Raw genomic sequence first — 8,903 nt, 5'->3', positions numbered from 1 at the left:
CTCACTGGACTTGTTTATTCGTCCTTTTATCCTCTTTACTCAGCCTGTACCACCTCCAGGCAGGAATAGTTTAAAGTGCCCAGTGATGTTGAGTAAGGTTTATTGTGAATCAGAATTATAGTTTCAGTTCCATAACTTCCTTGGCAAATCCTTAATCTTTTGGTTTGATTGTTTAGCTACACACTGGAAATAATACTATTTCCCCCCCCTTTAGAGGTATTCAAAAAGCAACCACTTCTATGTAGCCCTTCTTGAGCAGGAAAGTTGGACAAGATGACCACCAGTTCATTCCAACCTCAGCTGCTTTGCAACTCTGTGATTACCACAGTGAAGAACTGATTGGTATTTAGATATTGCAGGGGTGGAGGCCCAGACATATCAGGCAGACAGAAAGAAGTCTTGAACTCACAATAGCAAGAAAACCAACAAAAAGCCCAAGGAGAGTGGGCAATAGAAGATTTGCCAGCAACGAAAAATCTGCTGTCCACTTTACCTTTCACCAGCTATCCTTGAAGCTGGGATTCATGATCCAACAGAGGTTAAGTTGCAAGAACAATAAGCATGTGATGAGTCTGAATGGTAAATATTGAACCAGTTTTGAAAACTGCTTGGCAAGCTGGCAAGTCCAGCATTCCTCTACTGAGCATAACAAAGAAACAATAGGTTAAAAAAAAAAAGTGGTACAGTCAGTAAGTGTGACAGGAGCCAGAGAGCGAGAAAAGCTGATAGCTGCTCAGGTCTTCTAGCCTTGGTGCCACGAAAGCTGTGGGACAGATAAAAACTCAAGGCAAGAACAAGAAGCACAGACAAAACAAAGCCCAAACCAAGAAAAAGAGGCAAACATGGGACGAACAGGATGACATGACCTGAGCCTCTGGCACAAAAGGATGGTTAGCCAGGACACCACAAGAGGGAATCTGCAAGGACTTGATAGTGTTGCTATGGGAGTAGGGGCAGGGGGGTTTGAGTCTATGGATTTGCCCAGGACTAGTAAACTATAAAACGCTGGTAACTTGTACAATAAGTTGTCTTTGCTTGCTAACACCCAGCAGAGTCCGTGCCTCTTCAATGTCCGCAGCAGTGGACCATTTTGGCTTTTTAAAATGTTGTCACATGCTTTTTAAAGAGGCATTTTCTGTTGTGTAATGTTGTGCAAAGTCCTGGTGTTCCCAAACTTTTGCTCAGAGGCATGTCTGCATGCAACTATCTATTAGACTATCTATTAATGAATGGTTGCTCAGTGTAATGTAGCTCCACTCATCCTCCACAAAGACAGTGGCAGGAAAAACCCCACTGAGCCATATCTGGGGTGTGTTTTCTGTTTGGAGGTCTTTCTGAGAGACTTTCTGACCTGTGTTGAGCAAGAGGTTTGGGTTTTTTGGTTGCGATCGATGTGGGAGAGCAGAGCTTCTGTCTGGGTGTGTTATTTGACCATGAGCAGTTGTTATCTACCACAAAGTCAGTGTGATGGGAACATGATAACCAGGGGCACTAGAAAGTTGGCTTCTTCTGTTTGTTCAGGTTGACCACAAGATAATTGGGTGGACAATTATCCATCAGTTTAGAGCTGTTTAAAGCACTTGATGAGAAGGAGAGTATAACTGGGATGTTCTTGTAAGGAATGATTTTTTTTAATGCAGTAGTTCCATTTTTCGTTTTGCCATATAAATGCTTTGTTTGAGACTTTTATCTTTTTACAATAAAGACTCAACTTGGAAATTGTTCACAATACACAAGTTCCTTAAAATAGCTTTATCCACTATATGTCTTAGGTGTATTTAAAGAAGGATGTATTTTCTGATGAATTTGCAATATGTGGAGCTTTTCTACAAACTGAGGTACTCTTTGTATGCATTGACTTGATGGAGAAATACATGGGAAGGATGACTGTGACCTTCTACTTTATCTGTTTTCCCATGTCTGTATGTGTGGCACCCTACAGACACCGTGCCTTTAAGATGACAGTTGAAATCTGCACCTTGCTTGCTGAAATGCCCATTTACATTGAATTTTGCCGCAGCCAGAGTTTAGTGAAAACTGAATGTGGTTTTTAAGCTTGTAACCTTCCACACTTTGGAAGTATGAACAAGCTGCTACATTCCTTCTTCCTCAGGCCTTTTGCAAAAACCAAGGTTAGCTGATTCTTCCAAGTCTGTTTATTTGTAGTTATTTGAATGATGGTGGAACATTGCAAAAATGTTTAAACAACTGTCTACGACATGTGGCATGATCCTCACCTCTTTCCTCACTGTCCTGTGACTTGCATTCAGTGAAGTATTTTCATTCCCCTAGACACTGCTCACACCTGGCTATGGTAATATGCCAATTCCCAGTATCCACCATTAAAACTAATGAACTGTTGAAGCCTAGATAAATCATTTTAGTCATTACAAATAAATATTAAGAAGGCTTAACTGAGTGTAAGGCTCATTTTTAAAGTGCTGCAGTAGATGTGTTATCAGGAGATCTTTAAGTTGAGATCTCAGGATACTTCAAAGGCCTCCTGTAACAGCTGGCAGGATTATTAATAACTGCCACTACTGATTTAGGTAAAGAGTGTGTTTTCTTGGGGGATTTTAACTAATGAGTCATGTCATTTTCTTCACCATAGTTTTTATTTGTTTTGCTTTGAAAGAAACAAGTTTCTGTTCTCCAGACATGGATATAGACAGTGTGCCTGGGTTTGACAGCTCAAAAGAGCAACCTACAAATTCTGGAATGTAAGGGTAGGAGTCTCAACTGGGATTTCACCATGACTTCAGTGAGTGCACACTGACTGCCATCATCTAATGGCCTGGCTGCTGAAGCTCATAGGCCAGTGTTATTAAATAGATAATGGCTTGAGTGTTGGTACAGAACTCTACACACGTATACACGTGCCCTAGTTCTTCAAGCTGGAGGAGAAATCAAAATGGTTGTGTCAGATTTTGCAGGAACAAAGTAGTGATTTGATGCTGGCTGGATGCCAGGCACCCACAGTGGACGGGAGAGAGAAAATATAACAAAGGGTCATGGACTGAGATAAGGAACTGGACAAGTTGCTCACCAAATACCATCACAGGCATGACAGACTGAACTTGGGGATATTAACTGAATTTATTACTAACAAAATCAGAGCAGGATAATGAAAAGTAAGATAAAATCTTAAAAACTCCTTCCCCACACCCCTGCCTCTTTTCCAAGCTCTACTTCCTACCTGTGCATGGAGACAGGGAATAGGGCTTAGGTTCAGTTCATCATAAGTTGCTCCTGCCTCTGCTCAGGGAGGGGAGTCCATCCCCTGCTCCAGTGTGATGTCCCTCCCACAGGAGACAGTCCTCCACAAACTTCTCCAGTGTGAGTCCATCCTACGGGCAGCAGTTCTCCATTAACTGCTCCAGCATGGGTCCCTTTGCACTGGGTGCAGTCCTTCAGGCACAGCCTGCTCCAGTGTGGGTCCCCCTCAGGGTCACAAGTCCTACCGGGAAACCTGCTCCAGTGTGGGCTCCTCTCTTCATGAGCTCACAGGTCCCTGCCAGGACCCTGCTCCAGCAAAGGCCTCCCACAGGTTCGCAGCCTCCTTTCAGGCATCCACTTGCTCTGATGTGGGACTCCTCCAGGAGCTGCAGCTGGATCTCTGCCCCACCGTGGATCTCCATGGGCGCACCTGCTTCACCTTTTCTGCACCACGGGCTGCAGGGGAATCCTGAGACTTGTGCCTGGATCATCTTGTCCCCATCCTTCTCCACTGACCTTGATGTGTGCACAGCTGTTCCTCTCCCATATTCTCACTCTGCTACATCTGCACAATAACTTTTTTCCTTTTTAAATCTGTTATCAGAGACACCTTACTGCCAGTTCTGATTGGCCCAACCTTGGCCAGCAGTAGATCCATCTCTGAGCCGGCTGGCTTTGGCTTTGTCAGACATGGGGGAAGCTTGTGGCAGTTTCTAACAGAAGCCACCCCTGTAGCACCCCTACTACCAAAATCTGTCCATGCAAACTCAATACAGTCTACACACACATAAACATGCCCTAACTCTTCAAGCTGGAGGAGAAATTTCACAGAATCGCAGAATACTCTGAGTTGGAAGGGACTATCAAGACCCAACTATCAAGTTGGAAGGATTATCAAGACCAGCTCTTAAGCGGATGGTCCATATGGGGATCAAACCCACAACTCCGGCATTATTAGCACCATGCTCTAACAAACTGAGCTAATCTCATTTTGTGACTTAAAATAGTTACGTCAGGCTTTGCAGGAACAGCATGATCCCAAACTGAGTTCTACTTTTGCAGCACCATCCTCCTGCCAAACTATGTATGTTGCACTACTGCAATTAGCCAAGGAAGGTCTTTCTATTGTCATTGATTTAGATCCCCCATGTTTGCTCACCTAAACAAAGCATTTACTGGCTGTTTGTATTCAGCATTTTGGGTGACAGATGCACTAATACTTGGTGTTATCATAGTGCTGGCCAAATTGCCGCAGTGTTACATGTGTCAGGATACTTGCTTATTTTCAAAACACTGCACTTTTCAGATTGTGTATCTTTCTTTTGAATAACTACATGTTTTATATTCTTCTACATACTGTTAAAAACAGCCTAGAGCCTTGAAATACCTAACTCTTGACAGCTGCAGTGGCATTATTTTTCTACTGGCTTCAGTTGGAGTCACTCAATTGACAATTAGCAATGTTTTTAGAAAGTGTATTTTGGAATCCATAAGACTCATTTAGAGTAAAAAATCCTTTTATGCAAAAGCATAACAGTCTTCACTTTAGGCTTTCAGAATGGTATTTTTTGCCAGCTACTTGCCACTTGTAAGTTTCTGTTGATTATGTAAGAATAGGATATTTTTTCATTGATGGTTGCATCTGTTTGTTTATTTGGATTTTTTTATGATGACGCCTCTTTGAGTTCAACACAGTTACTTGGAATTTATGCTAGCATTAATAAGAAGAGAAATACGTTCCTAGCCCTAGATCCTCAGAATGTGAGGTAGTAACCAAAACCAAAACATGGCTGAGCACATTGATACATCACAATGAAAATCAACATAAAGAGTACATTGTTATCCTTGCAGTAAGGCCTTCAAGTGTTGCAGAAATGCAAGAACCATAGTTTCCAGTTGTTGACTGCTTTAACTGCATGGTGCTAACACTGTCATCTCAATGAAGGTTTTTTTGCTTCATGATTTAATGTATAGTTATATTCTCATGCTCTCTTTACTCCCAGAGTCCCTAGCTTTTACTGTGCAGGACCAATGTATTTAGCAAGCAAGCAACTGGATCAGATTTTTTGCCTTCAGTTTCCCTCTCCCCAGTCATGTCTCCTATTCTCATCTTCTGGCCTACAGCAAAAATCTCATGCTGTTTCTTGGATGAACATGTTTCATCACTGGGATTCCCATGCTATCTGCTCTGCACTCTACATCAATACAGCTACAACCAGTGCATGAACATGAGGCTGAAGAAGCTGCAGTAAGTGGTGGCAACAATTGAATTAATGACTCTTTTATGATTTTAAATAGAAGCAGATCAGCTACCTACTGTTTTCATGTAATAGAATCATAGGTTCATAAATAGTTTGAGTTGAAAAGGACCTTAAAGATCACCTAGTTTCACACCCTGCCATGGACAAGGAAACCTTCCACTAGACCAGGTTGCTCAAAGCCCCATCCAACCTGGCCTTGAACACTTCCAGGGATGGGGCATCCGCAGCTTTCCTGAGTACCGTCTTCCAGTGCCTCAATGCCCTCACAGTAAAGAATTCTTCCTGATACCTGTTATAAACCTACCCTCTTTCAGTTCAAAGTCATTCCCCCTTGTCCTATAATTAAACTCCCTGATAATTACACTCCCTCCCGTCTTTCCTGGAGGTTACTACTTAGGTAGTGGGAGGTTTCCCCATGACCTTCTCTTCTCCAAACTGAACAACCCCACCTCTCTCATCCTTTCCGCATATGAGAAGTGCTACAGCTCTCTGGTCAGTTCTGTGGCCCTTCTCTGGACCTGCTCCAGCAGGTTCATGTCTTATGCTGGAGGCCCCACCAGCATGTGCAAAGATCTTCTTTGGGCTGTTAAAGTCTCCATAAGGTTTTCAGCACATATGGAAGAATTTGACCAAATTTCAGCCTTGAGAACTGCAACTCCCATTGGATAAATTTCCTGTGCTGAATTTTCTCTATGCTGTTCCTTGTTGTTTCATGTCAAAAGTGATCATGCTGTAGCTATGCACTGGCATACAATTGCCTTGTTCCTGCAGGGTACTGACATTATCACCAGGAGTGCAAAAGGTGGAGACCACTTTATTTCTAACATGGCCACATAAGTAGAGATTATGATCAGAGTGATGTCACAGAGGAGCACACCCACACAACGTCTCCCAGGAGCAGAAAATATTTCTGCACTGGCCTGACATGGCCTATTACAGGTTGCTGAGGTAGAGGCAGACTGAAAGTATGCAGAGAGTCTGTTATTACCAATCTGGTGGTTTCAACACTTTATAATTGCAGGCACAATTGAAAATTCAGTTGCCTGTTTGGCTGATGGTCAGAGGGACGTGAGACCTGGGTTTTCTCAGATTGGAAGAGTGACTTACACATCTCTGCCTTCATGCTTCTGCAGAATGAAAGCCCTTCTTCTGCATGTAGGAGGAGTGCTAGAAATTTTGGAAAGACTGATTTCACCAAGAGAATGGCAGTGGGTTTTCTCATTATCTACAGCTTCATCTAAATGCACCTCATACTATTATTAGTACATCTCTCAAATTCAGGCATTTGCAAAAGCAACAGAAATCTTTACTTTTCTGAATATGTTTTTCTGAACTCATTTTTCTGAGCTCTTTTTCAGAGTTAAATGAATTCACACGATGCCACTAACCTGCATACTGTGCAACCTTTACATCTTGATGGAGTTGGACTCCGTGTTTTGCATTTCATTTCAGTGTGTTCTGTGAGACTAAGTGGTACTTACAAGGAAATGGATTTTTTTCTAAATTATTTTTTTAATTTATGTCTCTTGGTCATGTTTTCCATTTCATCTCTGATTTCATAGATCTCTGTGTTCTTGGTCTCAGTTTTTCCTGCTGAGAAGTGCTGACTGCTGTGTGGCATACGTTTTTCTTGTAGAAGCACAGCTATAATAGTAAAAAAAAAAGAAAAAAGAAAAAGACTGTCTTCATATTAATCAGGAAAGAACGTGTCCCTAGCAGTTTCTGTTCAATCTGAGCCCAACATGGAGGCTGATATAACAACTTGCAGTACTGATTGAAGTGCCACGTCTGCTACTGAGAAATAAAAACCTGATGAGTGAGCTTTTGTCAGGACCTATTTACACATCTAAAAACTCAAAGGCATTTTTAGTGTGTAGATGTAGATTTAGATGTAAATCAGCTTTGACCCAGCTATGCAGTTTTACACTACCTATTGTGTTTTGCACCAAACACTGTCCTTCATATTGGCAATCTTGCCTCCAGCTATTTAGGACTATAATTTGTGGATCTGTGGATTGGCACATGTGAACATGGCCAAGCAATCCTCAGCAGGTCAAAAGCTCTGGAGCATGGTTTTCTTTAAGGTTGGCCTCGTTCTCCAGATCTGTATTTTTCAGTTTGGATGATCTAGCCTCCCAAGATCATTCAGTGTGAACAAATTGAACAAATATAGCTTCTAATAAAGCTGGCAGGACTTATGTTGCTGAGGTCCTCCAAGAACCTAATGCCTCTTCAGCTGCTTTCAGAAAATTTGGAGGAAGTGAATTCCAAGCAGGGGATTTGCAGCTATGGTAGCCTGATGTGTGTTACACCTACAAGTCCTGGGAGCATGTCCCGTCTTCGCATAATTGAGGTGGGGTAATTAGAGTACTGTAAGCCTAGATGCAGACTTTGCTTTGGCTGAATGGTTTATTTCAGCATAAGCCTGTGCTTCTCTGACCCAAACCTGATGAAATGCTGGGTTTAAACTAAGGGAGGACTGATTTTTGCTGGCTTTTGCACTGAAAAAACTACATCAAGGTTTAAATCACTTCTTTGAAAGAAGACACCACAACTCTGCATGCAGACAAGCCTTTTTAGCTTCAATTTGTTTGTGTGATATACAGACCAGAGAATACAAAGGCCATCCTTATTCTCCCACCAGCTCTGATCCACACATCTCTCTCTTCACTTGTTGTTCTCTGCTGGACCCATGAGGTCATCTCAGTTTGACTGTTCATTTGTGACTGCAATAATAATTTTTTAGAAGATGACGCATGTGGTGAGAATACCTGTCCTAATACTGTTAATGGCATGGTGAAAGGCAGGCTGAGCACCTGTCCAGGGCTGAAAGTAGACTCTAGAAGTGCTATTTTCCTTACCTGGGACTGATTTCAGTTTCAAGTCTATTTGCCAGTGTAACATGCCAACATGCCATCAGATTTCCAAAATACTCAGAGGAAGGATTTGCACTTACAGCTGCACACTGATGAGTGCCCCTTCTGATTCCCCTCCCCCAGCTCATTAACATGCATGTCTTCCCTTATTAGTGTTCGTCATTATGTGAACAGCTGGTAACTGTTCTGTTTTTCTTCTCATCAAAAAGAGGGCTTCACAGCCATGAGGAAAATTAGTATTAGGGACAAGCAATTTTTAATACTGACTCCAGGTCCATTAATTTTTTCATTATCGTTCTCATCATCATCATGGCAAGGGTGGGCAGGTAGGCTGCGGACCTGATTCTCATCTCACTGGGAGGTTATAAAGGGAGAGAAAGTCTTTCAAAGGAGCAGACTTACACCAGTGCAAACTGGGCTAGGTGCAGATCAGGGTCTGGCTCTCATTACATTTTTCATGGCTGCCTTTAAAATATGAGTCGTTTCTCTTCCAAATCCATTTTAACTGTAATTAACTGTAATGAAGATTTTTTTTCTCTGCTTGTATTTC

Source organism: Corvus cornix, chromosome Z, assembly GCF_000738735.6.
Source record: "Corvus cornix cornix isolate S_Up_H32 chromosome Z, ASM73873v5, whole genome shotgun sequence".
Taxonomy (NCBI): domain Eukaryota; kingdom Metazoa; phylum Chordata; class Aves; order Passeriformes; family Corvidae; genus Corvus; species Corvus cornix.
The sequence above is the reverse complement of the archived record's forward strand: the minus strand, read 5'-3'. Positions refer to the sequence as shown.